This window comes from Lampris incognitus, chromosome 12 (genome assembly GCF_029633865.1).
Source record: "Lampris incognitus isolate fLamInc1 chromosome 12, fLamInc1.hap2, whole genome shotgun sequence".
NCBI lineage: Eukaryota > Metazoa > Chordata > Actinopteri > Lampriformes > Lampridae > Lampris > Lampris incognitus.
In genome coordinates, this window is record NC_079222.1 from 28,810,144 (window position 1) to 28,824,050 (window position 13,907).

The following is a 13,907-nucleotide window of genomic DNA, read 5'->3' on the forward strand; positions in this document are numbered from 1 at the left end:
CTTTCAACAGTTCTGGGCTGTGGGACAGAATTGCAAGAGAGAGGATGCCTCCCACTCAAAAAGTGATCCAAGTGAAGCCATAAGTCTTTCATAATTATTTGTAAGAATGTCTTGGCCTGTTAAAATACGTAAAACCTCGTGCTTTTGCTTCCAAAAGGAAAGCCTTCATCTGGTGTAGAGCCTGTCAACCTGTAACCAAAAAAAACCCCACTTTATTTGTCTTAAAGCTGAAGTGGTGACTGAAGAAATGTTTCCTCTGCATTTTCTCATCCTAGCTGTCTCTCCTCCAGGGGCAGCGGGCAGCCTCTCTTCAGCGCACAGGGACCAACCTAAGGTGGATGTCCATGTCGTGGTCAGGAATGGAGAGCCTTCTGCATGTTTTTATTTGGGTTCTTTTTGATGTTCAAGGAAACCCATGTGAGCTTGGGGAGAATATGCAAACTCCACAGAGAAAAGGCCCCTAATCAGGAGATCGCCCACCTGAGCACAGGGAGAACATGTAGAGCACACCTACAGCCACTGCACACCGAAAGGCCTGGGGGAACATGCAAACTCCCCCGATGCCAGCCCCGCAGGAATCAAATCTAGGACCTTCTTGCTTTGAGGCAGCAGTGCAAACACTGCGCCAGTATCATACATTGATGCTGTTTGTCTTCAGCAAAGAAAGGGAGTCCACATAAATCGGAAATTGAATGTTTCAGTTGCCTGATATTTTGAGAGAGCAGAGATTAAAACCCAAAGAATCTTTGGTACAAAAGGAACCTCGATATCCATCAGTCAAGGCGTAAACTTAAATTTGATAGCTCTGGATTACTCTCATTCTCTTCTTCTTCGTTTTCCTTCTGATTTCTTGTTGTGAAAACATAATTTTCATATTGGGATTATATAGGTGTCATATAATATGGTCAAGACATAAATTAGGCTATAAATTGGGGAAAAAAAGACAAACTAATTTGTAAATGTTCCTCTAAGGATTTTCCTAAAAATCAATGTATAGACAGATTCATACAAACTAATCTCTCTCAGTCATCACTTATGACCCACTAGACGTGTGTGATGGTATCTGTATTTGCAGAGACCCTGTGCTCTGCCTGTATTTTCTTATTTTGGTGTATGGGATGTTTCTGGGCATTAACCTTTGGGCAGCAGGACTCTATAAAAGAGCCACCAGGTGCCAGATCGAGATCATAAACACGCATCCAAGAGGAAGCTAGGACGATGGCAGACACAGTGCCAAAAAGACACAAATATAGTGAAGTGAAACACCAAGCAGACAAAGCTCATTCCAAAACAGGTGTATCTGATATTGCCATGTTGGTGTTGTTCCTATGTCATCGTAATTAATGTTGTTCCTGGTATCGCCATTGCAACTAACAAAATCATGTTGTGCTGTCGTGCCTTTGGGACTCGGTTGTGGGATTAGTGTGTGGGTTAGCATGATGTTGTGTCTGTCTAACCAATACATGACACATGGGCTAGCTATCGATGAAGGTTAGGGTAAGGTAAGTGTTAGGTTACGGTTAGGGTTAGGTTGAGTTGAGGTTTGGTTAGGGTAGCTTTGGTATTTTTCTGGTCTTTCTCCCCGGGTCGCAAAAGCACATCACAACGTGATAAATCCATTGCAGTGATGGTCATGGAGAAACATTCATTATGATGCCACGGGAACAACACCAACACAGCGATATCAGATCAAGCTTCCAAAATGAGAGTGAATCTGGGGTTGGCTTTCACCTGCTGGTGAGCACTGATGGAGAGGATGGGGATGAAGAGGGACATGGAGTTGGCCTGTACGCTGCGATCTGTTCTCTGGCTACTGCGGTCAGGGGGTGTGTCCTTCTGGTGATGTTAGCCGGGGGAGGCAGGGCCAACTTTGAACGTTGTGTTTACAAACCGCAACCGTCAAATCCTACTCATTCTGCCTTTAAAGTGAGGGTGAGTTAGCTTTGCTAATCCTTTGTGATGTTGCTAGTTAAATCTTAACTCAATTAGAGTGCTAAACCAAAATAAGAGTTTGCATATTTGTGTAACCATTTATGGATTGACCTAGAGGGTTAATAACGATCTGATGGAAGTTGACAGAGATTAAATTCTTCTGCAAAGAAGGGAGAGAACATTTTGATAGGAATAGATTGTAACATATAAGCATAAAACATATTTTGCATTTATCAAAGTGTTTCTTCCAGGTAACTGAAGATTTGGTACTGTATTGCAAGGAAGATGTTTCTGCTTTCTCTTTTTGGTATATTGTGGAATTCAGTAGTCTTTCATTTTTATGGTAGTCACCAAATCCAAACAAAAGGTATAAAACTGAACTAGGTTTTGATTTACAGCCAAAAGGACTAAAGGCCTAAATATTGAAATGCTTATAGACTGATGATATTTAACCTGTAAATGACATTTCAGGTAATATTTTAAATCTTCTTTTACATTAATAAAAAGGGGAACAAGAAAATATATCTCGTTACTTCAAGGTCAGACAGAACAGTTAAGTGTTTTCTTTGGGTAAGCATTTTGGATAAGACTTGTAAGGATTGTTGTATTGATTGCCTGTTACTAAGAGAATAATTTGAGCAAAAAGCTTTTATTTTATCTTTGATAATCCAAAAATCACCTAGAAGAAGCCACAAAACAAAGACAATATCTCAATTTATGGCACAACTATGAACGAGTTAAAACTATAACATCCACAAGCTTTTCTGAATTTGTACTCGTCCTTTGAAAATGGTTTCACAGACAGATGTAGACAGACCCACAATCCTGTGGGTAGTGAGGTCATGGAGGCGTGTCTTTGAAAAAATGCCAGGATTAGTGGCAGACAACTAAAGCTGTAAAAGTAAAGGCCAACCATGATGCCATGGAGATCTGGAAAAGGTGTTTACACAGACTAACACTTCACTTCACTTAGTGCAATAACAAGGGCTAGGACTCCACCTCAGGAAACCAATTATATAGTTATTCCAAAATTTCAATTATGTCCCCCAATCCCTTTCTGTTATATACATTTGAAAAGGTTCTCCGATTGGAATAATCTGCAAGCTAAATTGTTTAATGGGGAACACTTTAGTGTTAAAACCACTAGTCTTCAGAGGCAGCAGTGCTTCATAAAACCTTGTGGGCTGGAAGAAACAATAATTGGGGTTTCCCTTTGTCTTTTATGAAGTCTTTTTATGCTTTATCAGCTTGTTGTTCAAACAAAATATTTTAAAAGCTTGTTTCATGTTCTCTAAAATTGTATGGATATCAAATAGGTGTTATCCATGAACTGAGAAAGAAAAGAAGACAAGAAAGCTGAGGAGTTTTACTTGTAAAAAGACCATTGACAAAAATCCTGAAAGCAAAGCAGTCTAGATGTTTAGTTGATGCACTTATGTGTGAGCAAGTAGCAGTTTTGTGTCTTGGTCAAGTACATTTTAGCATAATGCATGGTGCAGGGGTTAAGCCTGGGACCCTTGGTTACAGCACTGCTATGCCACCATCCTTTTGATTGTTCTGTATTTGCCAGCATTCTTTCACTCTCTAATAAGAGGATGACTGAAATGTCTCAACCAGTGTCATGATATTTTGAAAAGAAAATGGCAGACACATCCATCCATTAACCAAACCGCTTATCCAACTTAGGTTTGCGAGACGCTGGAGCCTATTCATTGGGCGGCAGGCGAGGAGACACCCTGGACAGGTCGCCAGTCCATCACAGGGCTGACACATTCACACCTAGGGACAATTTAGTATGGCCGATTCACCTGGCCTACATGTCTTTGGACTGTGGGAGGAAACCGGAGCACCCAGAGGAAACCCATGGGGACATGGAGGGAAGGTTGGACAACCCTGGGGCTCAAACCCAGGACCTTCTTGCTGTGAGGCAACCGTGCAAACCACAGTGCCACCGTGCCGCCCATGGCAGACACAATTAAAGGTTTTCTTTGCAAATTCTTTTGTTTCCAACAAAAAGAGCAACCGAGCAAAGTAGACTGAAATCCCAATTTTCTTTTGTATAAGTACTGATCCCTTTAGGCAGAGAAAAACCAGATCAGCTTTAATGCTCTTTCAGTAAGACAAAACCTTGAGATGATTTTTTGACATTGATCAAGAGGTTGACCTTGTAGACTAAGTTGCAGTAGCCAGGGTGATTTTAAAGATAACATAAGACATTTTTTTCTGGTTCATAAATGGAACATATTTAACAGAAAAGGTCATAAAGATGAAAAAGCTTCAACAAAATAACTGCATTTTATTGTCACTTGAGGAAATACAACTTAATAGAATTTTAAGTCTCAGTCGTCTTACTTGACATTAGCATTTTATAGCTAGCTATTCAGTACCGATTAGCTGTAACCTAGCAACCAAATTCTACATAATTATATAACAGAAATTTGTTCAGAATTTTTTTTGTATGAGATTTTAGCTTGTCGAAAAATTGTTGCTTGAACGTGCCTGAAATCTGAATTTAATTAAGACCTATTTCAAATAGTAAAACATGGTGGCCACATAATTAAGCACTTGTCTTGGTGACTGACTTGAAAATAATCCTGTGACTCATTTTAAAATCCATCCATCCATCCAAACCACTTATCCTGCTGTCAGGGTCACGGGGTTGTTGGAGCCTATCCCAGCAGTCATTGGGCGGCAGGCAGGGAGACACCCTGGAAAGGCCGCCAGGCCATCACAGGGCAAGGAATGGACGTCCACCAACAGTCCACCTCAAGTCACCAACCAGCAAACGGGTGAAAAGTTTCAAGTTGTACATATCAAGTTACGTCCACAACTAGTTTCTAGTTTATTGCCATATGCTATCATCAACTGCATATTGTTTGCAATGCCTACAGGTTAAATTAGTTTTCTGTCTCTTGTTTTAGGATAATACTTTTTTTTGTTTCATGCAGTAGTGATAACAGAAACAACAGCTAAAGGCAGCTTAAAAAAAAAGTTTTCTCCAGGTGCTCCGATTTCCCCCACCATCAAAAAGACATACATGTTAGGGTTTATACTCCTGTGCGTGCACCTGACCGAGGCATGGCAAGATGAACTGGAGCTGGTCCCCGGGCACTGCACGGCAGCTACCCACTGCTCCTAACTACACAGCTAGGATGGTTAAATGCAGAGAAACTGCCCCACAGGGATTAATAAAAGTAGTAAAAAAAAGAAAAGCAAATTAGCTAGACATTTTAAAACTTGACATACATTTACAATGTAATATTTGTGGAAGTACAAGAGTATCCAAATGTATGAGGAATTACAGAGTATATATGAGAAAACTCCTGTGAAATGTTGAACGAAGCAGCCGGTTCATGTCTGTGAAGCTCACAGTAAAACATAAACACTGCTTAAGCTATCAGAGTTGAGGGAACCAATCAGAACAGCAAGATACACGACTAAAACGTTTGAATGAAGTTTATAGCTTAAAGTGTGCCGAAATAAATTAGTAGAACCATTTTTATAACATTGTAGAGGAGCAAACTAGTGCAAGACAGTGAAGCTGCTAGAGTTATACAAAATGACTGCAAAAGCTACAGGCAACTTTAAGGCTGTTACACAAAGCTGTAATGGCTTAACATTTCAAAGCTTGAATGAAGTTTCCAGCTGATAATATGTGAAGGAAAATAGTCTAAAAATACAAAGTAATAAAAAAGTATGAAGGAGAGAAAAAATGTGAGAAATCCTCAAAGAAGAAAGGAAGTCCAAGTGAAGCTCAGAGTGGAATAGAAGCCAGTTGGAAAAGGGAGGTACACAACTAGAAGCTAAACGTCAATAAGTTTGAATTTAGAACATAGGTGAAAATATGCTTAAGTAAACGAGTATAACAATTTAGGAAACAATATAGTATAGAGAAGTGCACGTGTTATACATTGAAAGAAGAATATAAATAAGTGACTATATGAAAGTAGTATAAATGAGTAAAAGTGTGTGAGAGAAGTATAAATGAATGCAAAGGAGCATAAAGGAGTAAAATACTATGGAGGGAGCATAAATGAGTAGGAAGTTGAAAAATAGTGTGAAGTGAGTTTAAAGGAGAAATGTGATGAAATGTTGAAATGAGAATCACAGTTCAATGCTGTAAAACTGCTAGAGTGGAAAATAATGACTGCTAAAACTGCAGGAGTTGAGTAAAAATCATGAAAGATTGAAAATTAACATAAAACAGTAAATGTGTTATAGGTTATAAAGGGGTAAAAGTATGCGACAAGTATAAATGAGTACAAAGGAGTATAAAAGCATAAAATACTGTGGAAGTAGCATGAATAAATATAAATGAATAAAACAGTGGGAAAGGAGTTATAAAGAAGATTAAATGAGAAAAATAGCAGGAAAAGCTGAAAGGAGAAACTCGGTGCAAATCTATGAAGCTGCTAGTTGAATAGAATGAATGCAAATGCTGTGGGAGTTGAAGCAGCCAATGAGAAACAACTCAACTATGCAAACATATCAAAAACGGATTGGCTGGAAGGAGACCCAGCAAACCCTATGGAGAGGCAAAGTGAGTTAGTGCTGCATTAGTTTTCTTTAAGAAGCCCTACTGTCAAACAACCACTCCTATTTCGAAAATTCTACCTCAAATTAATGAGATATTTACATGGTTACGTGCAGAAGGAGTACCTGAACACTTTGATGTCCAATATATGTATTCTGAGTAAAAGTTGTGGATTTTATCACAGGTTAAACACAACCGAAGTTTTCCGCTAGAAACTCTAAAATTTGAATGCCACCCTGTGAACAGTCAGTGGAGCGCTAGCGTTAAAAGAAGCTGTCATAACTTAAAAACTGTAAATCAAAAAGCATTGATTTTTTTCATGTGGAGGAGTATATGAAAAGCAGGAGTAGGTGAATATTTGGCAGATTGAAAGGAGTTTCTAAGTGAAAGTATGAGTAGTGTTGTAAGGGGAATTTGTAAAATCTGTCTTGAGGGTTACAGTGTGATATAATACATGATATAAATGCTGCAATGAATTTTAATTGGAGAGGTTGAAGAAAGTTGAAAAAGTATAAAACTTTGACTGTATTATTTCAAAAACTATAATAGATATCAATATCAAAAAGCTGAATGACTGCTAAATTGTTTGTTTGAATAAAGATTTTTGGTTAAAGTGTGCTTGAGTACTAAGAGTTCAAAGAGGGCTGGGTTCGGACATTGCTCCCATAGACTCCCATTATGAAAATAATTAAAAACAAATCAAGTATTTAACAAAACATAAATTATTTATTAAAAAAGCTGAATGCATCCCGAAGAGTACTAAATAAGCTGAACATTTTAAAGTTTGACAAATGTTTCTAGCTTAAAGTATGAAGAAGTAGTTGGAGTTAGCAGCGGAATGATAGCAACAACAACAACAACCACAATAACAAAGAGCAAGAAGAACATGATGCTTGCTACCTGCAATTATCTAGCCCACTAACAACAATAATAAAAACAATAATAGTAACTATATATACTACCTTTCCAGCTTACAGGACAAAATGTTACACAAAAAACAAAAAACAAACTCGTGTATACATAGATAAATCTAAAAGAATAAAATTGACAGCAAAACAAATGGCATCATCTCATCTCATCATCGGCCACTTCTCTGTGTTCGGATCGCGGTGGCAGCAAGCTAAGTAGGGCACTCCAGACGTCCCTCTCCCCAGCAATGCCCTCCAGCTCCTCCTGGGGAATCGCAAGGCGTTCCCAGGCCAGATTGGACATGTATCGAGTTCTGGGTCTACCCCGGGATCTCCTTCCAGTTGGACGTGCCCAGAAAACCTCCAAAGGAAGGCGCCCAGGAGGCATCCTAATCAGATACCTGAACGACCTCAACTGTCCATGAATATCACAAACAGAAGAGACAAGGGGCAACCTTGGTGGAGTCTGACACCCACCGAAAACGTGTTTGACTTTGTGCTGAGAATGTGGACACAGCTCTCACTTTGGTTATACAAGGACCGGATGGCTTGTAACAACTGTCCCATTACCCCATACTCCCGCAATATCCCACACAAAGTGCCCTGGGGTCGTAACCCTTCTCCAAGTCCACAAAACACATGTAGACTAGCAAGTCAAACTCCCATGCCTCCCCCGGCACTTCTGCAAGGGTAGAGTTGGTCCGTTGTTCCACGTCCTGGACGGAATCTGCACTTTTCCTCCTAGATCCGAGGTTCGACAATCGGTCGGTGCCTCCTTTCCAGCACCCTAGAGTAGACTTTCCCAGGAAGGCTGAGCAGTGTGATGCCCCGATAATTATCAACAAATGGCATATATATATATATATATATATATATACATAGCGTTTTTTTCCGAAACCGTCAGTGGTGTTGAGTGCTCGGCTAATGAGGAGCGGAATATCAACACGGATACAGGAAAAAACATTTTAATGCATAGCAGTACAGGCCTGTTTCGTGCGTCTCTCACTCATCAGCTGCTAATGTGGTAAGTGTTCATTTGAAACACTTACCAAAGACCATAACATACCCAGATCCCATTTTTTTAGATACCTTCAAATCCGTAGTTTTGCCAAGAAAGTGTTTCCCTCATTTCCGTATCTGCCACCCAGGAGCCAATTAGATGTTATTCTAGAGATGGGTCCCTTTGGGAAAAAACAGGTCTCTATAATTTACACACTGATACAGGGATTGAAACAGATATCCTGGGAAAAAACAAAAACTGCATGGGAGAGAGATTTAGGTGTAGAGCTTTCTGAAGAGGCATGGCGGGACAGTTTAACTCGTATACATACGTCCTCATTGTGTATACGACATTGTTTAATTCAATTTAAGGTGCTTCACCGTCTTCACTATTCAGGGGACAAGCTTGCGAAAATCTTTCCCACCACAGACCCTGGGTGTCCGAGGTGCAGCCATAGTCCAGCCTCAGTGGGACACATGTTCTGGGCATGCCCCTCCCTCAACAGTTATTGGGGACAGATATTTAATGTATTCTCACATAACTGTAAACAGACCATAACCCCTGATTTTCACACAGCCATCTTTGGCATACCACCCTGTAACTGTAAGGTCACAACTTTGCATTTGCCTCATTACTAGCACGCAGACTTATCCTATTTAACTGGAAGTCGAATAAAGCTCCATAATTTTTGCAGTGGTTAAGGGAGGTGCTGTCCTTTCTACCTTTAGAAAAGCTCTGATATAAAATATGTAAAACCCGCAAAAACTTTACTTTGACCTGGAGTCCTTTCATAGACTTTATTGAAGGTTTTCCCTTTTATCGAATGTACTTTTTTTTTTACCTGGTTGTAACGACAATACTTATAGATATACAGTGCATCCAGAAAGTATTCACACCCCTTCACTTTCCCCCACATTTTGTTATGTTACAGCCTTATTCCAAAATGGATTAAATTCCTTTTCTTTCTCAGCAATCTACATACAATACCCCATAATGACAAAGTGAAAAAGGTTTTGTAGAAATTTTTGCAAATTTATTAAAAATAAAAACTGAAATATTGCATGTATGTAAGTATTCACACCCTTTACTCAGTACTTGGTTGAGGCACCCTTGGCAGCGATTACAGCCTCAAGTCTTCTTGGATATGAAGCTACAAGCTTGGCACACCTATATTTGGGGTATTTCTCCCATTCTTCTCTGCAGATCCTCTCGAGCTCTGTAAGGTTTGATGGGGAGCGTCGCTGCACAGCTATTTTCAGGTCTTTCCAGAGATGTTCAATGGGGTTCAAGTCTGCGCTCTGGCTGGGCCACTCAAGGACATTCACAGACTTGTCCCGAAGCCACTCCTTCGTTGTCTTGGCTGTGTGCTTAGGGTCGTTGTCGTATTGAAAGGTAAACCTTCGCCCCAGTCTGAGGTCCTGAGCGCTCTGGAGCAGGTTTTCATCAAGGATCTCTCTGTACTTTGCTCCATTCATCTTTCCCTCGATCCTGACTAGTCTCCCAGTTCCTGCCGCTGAAAAACATCCCCACAGCATGATGCTGCCACCACCATGCTTCACTGTAGGGATGGTATTAGCAAGGTGATGAGAGGTGCCTGGTTTCCTCCAGATGTGACGTTTGGCATTCAGGCTAAAGAGTTCAATCTTGGTTTCATCAGACCAGAGAATCTTGTTTCTCATGGTCTGAGAGTCCTTTAGGTGCTTTCTGGCAAACTCCAAGCAGGCTGTCATGTGCCTTTTACTGAGCAGAGGTTTCCATCTGGCCACTCTACCATAAAGGCCTGATTGGTGGAGTGCTGCAGAGATGGTCTGGAAGGTTCTCCCATCATCTCCACAGAGGAATGCTGGAGCTCTGTCAGAGTGACCATCGGGTTCTTGGTCACCTCCCTGACCAAGGCCCTTCTCCCCCGATTGCTCAGTTTGGCTGGGCAGCCAGCTCTAGGAAGAGTCCTGGTGGATCCAAACTTCTTCCATTTACGAATGATGGAGACCACTGTGCTCTTTGGGACCTTCAAAGCTGTAGAAAATTTTTTGTACCCTTCCCCAGATCTGTACCTCGATACAATCCTGTCTCGGAGGTCCACAGGCAATTCCTTTGACTTCAAGGCTTGGTTTCTGCTCTGACATGCACTGTCAACAGTGGGACCTTATATAGACAGGTGTGTGCCTGTCCAAATCATGTCCAATCCATTGAATTTAATACAGGTGGACTCCAGTCAAGATGTAGAAACATCTCAAGGATGATCAGTGGAAACAGGATGAACCTGTTTCCTCAATTTTGAGTGTCATAGCAAAGGGTGTGAATACTTACGTATGTACATGCAATATTTCATTTTTTATTTTTAATAAATTTGCAAAAATTTCTACAAAACCTTTTTCACTTTGTCATTATGGGGTATTGTGTGTAGATTGATGAGAAAAAAAGGAATTTAATCCATTTTGGATAAGGCTGTAACATAACAAAATGTGGGGAAAGTGAAGGGGTGTGAATACTTTCCGGATGCACTGTATGCGTAGAACTTTATATCGTCTTCAAAAATATGGTTATTATGTGGAATTGGAATAAGAAATCCCTGCATAGTCCTTTTTTTCTTTCTTTTTTTTTCTTTGAGCCTTGGGGGGGATTCCTACATGTTTCTTTGTTGTTGTTGTTGTTGTTGTTGTTCATGTGTCTTGTATACCTGTTCCAAAAAAAAACGTGAAAATTGGAAAATAAAGTTGTTTTCTAAAAAAAAAGAAGAAATATTCAATATTTGTATAACAATCGGCAAATGGAGGTGTGAAGTACATTTCATCCTATGCCAATGACGTAATAGAGGGAATTACTTTGGTTTCAGTTTATTTATTTCAAACTGAAATGACAGTTAATATATCATATTGCATAAAGTATATATAAATGTAACAATATCAAAACAATTCTAACAATATTATTGGGTCCAGATTAGCTATTTAATGTATTCCTAGCTAGAAAATATGAACGAAAAATACATTCGATGTCGAGTATGAGTATAATGTATATGGTAAACAAAATAATGTTATTAGGTAGTCCTTATCATTGGTACATAGGTTCCATAAGCTTTTAAAAAAAAAGACCATCTCAGGCATTGCTATAGCACTTTCAGTGTTAAAGGATTTCATTAACACCATAGATTGTGGCATATTTGGATGGATGTATAGAACTGGGGGGGGGGTTTCTGAGCCCAAAATACACTTTGACAGTATCTTTAACATGTGAACTGACATATTGTCCATGCACCAAATTAGAATGTTATTTATGCAATGTTAAATCAAAGTTGCTTGTATACCTTTACAGCATGTACTCTCATCTTAAAGAAGGGTTTATTATAGAACAACCACAAAATGTCCTTGAAAAGACCATATATTGTGCTGTTCAACGGGTAATATAAACAGCGTCCTCTTCAAACTTATTAGTTAAACAGATAAATGGGACTCAAACATTTTATTCTCTCTAGATTTCTGATTATTCTTATACCAATTACTGGAATGACTAGCATTTTATGAGATATGCATTGGTCCCTCAAAGACTAGCCCTTTATGGATTTTGCACAATACCTGTCATTATTACCAAAACTTCTTGGTTTTATTGTTACGGACTAGTCGGGTCTAGGGAGTTAAGGATTAAGCAGGCAATACTAGTCCTAACTTGGAGTGTGTAGAAAATATGAAAAACGAGGGAAGAAACGGAAAGAAGGACTGATTTTCAAGACTGGAGAAATTGCCGGGAGGTGGGCTAGCTTACCAAGGTAGCAGGCTAGCAGTTAGCAGGTCCCTCCGACAAGGCCTCAGCTGTGTGGGTCTCAATTCCCGTAAGGGGCGGACTCCGTCTTGGTATTTTAGTTCTGTTGAAGTTGATGGTGGATGGATCCTCAAACATAAAAGAAACTTTCTGAAAAGTTCTTGAGCTGGAAAGGTGTGAACCTATTGTGTCCTGAACTGCGTGTTCAAAGTGGCGTATCCTGAGGCGTATTCATGCAAACCGCCGCCATGAACATATGCTGCGTTCCAGACAACGCGGAAGTCGAAATTTTCCGAGCTCCCTGCTAGAGAAAGTACAACGGAACGCCGCCCAGAGGCGGAGTTAAACTCGGGGCAAATTCGTCTACCCCAACTTCGCAGCGTAGTTGTCTGACGTCACACAACAATGGCCGCACCCGTGGAGGCGAACAGTTGTAAACGGGTAAACCATAACAAAAAGGCAACATAGGGCGGCCGGCAAGACGGTGGACTGAGTACTTGTTAGAGCGTAGGCTAAAGTTCCTCAATAGTGTTAAATAGTGATTTTTTTCCCCCTCTCAAAGAAGTTTTGGAGTACGAGTCTAAAAATGCCAAACAAAGGAAAGGACGTGAAATCTAGGGGGGGGGAAAAAAGATAAAGATATGAAGAAGAACACCGAAGCTAGTGTAACCGGTTATTTTCTTGCCCGGTGCGGGATTCGATACGGGATGTACTGCACCCCAAGGCAACATCAGACCCGTTAGCTAGGGACTAATGTGTCTTATTAGTAGTTTACACTAGCAACAAGGATGACGTACCGGATGCGCTTCTACTGACTACGAGGAGGAGGCTATTAATGCCGGGCCCGATACACGAAGTGTCGACGAGCTAGAAGATTCCCCATTAAACACACAATCAAATTATCAAATCTGGGCACCAGATTTGATAAACACGAGAGAAAACAGGAAGATATCAATACTCAGATTAAGGATAATAATAATAAATCAAACTTGTTTAGCGCTTTTCTAACACTCAAAGTCGCTTTACCATAAACGGTGGTGAAAGAAGACAACAGATAAACATAGCACAAACATATAGGGGGGGGGGTGGGTGGGAATGAGGGGGGGCTACGAGAGAAGGTTTTATATGGTCCTTTTAAAATTTTGGTTTTATAGGGTCGTTTTCTAATGAAGTAAGGGTTTTGTTCTGATGTAAACTTGAGCCAATTAATGCAATTATGTTGAGGTACTTACATTATTAGCCAGGAACATTTAGTTTTTCATAAAAATGTGACCGATTCTTTTATTTTTTAAAAAATTTTTTTTTTACCAGGGGCAAAGTAATTTACTGTATTAATACCAACAGGTTACTGATTATATTGTCTTTTTATCATTGCTTCTGGCTGTAGTACAACAGTAACACAAATAACTTTTTGATATACTGAATCGAATTTTAGCAAGCAATCAGATACCCTTTGTAAAGTTTTGGACCATCTTTTAAGCCCATCTTTAGTGCTTTAAGGTACATGTTGATGACTGCTGTAACATGCTTTTTTGTAAAGTGCTACAATGATTTGTTATTGTGCTCAGTCTGGAAACAAACCACAGCCGAGGTAGAACAAAAATTGAGTAAAATATAGGTTCCGGTGTATACTGGTCAGTCTTTTAATTGTGTACCTTTCTCTGTGCAGGAAGTTCATAAAGCTCTAAACGCTTTCGATCCGAGAAAACCACCAAGATGCGATTTGACTGACCCTTACTTTTGAAATTTGGCAGCTGATTTTGTAGCAGAGCCTCAT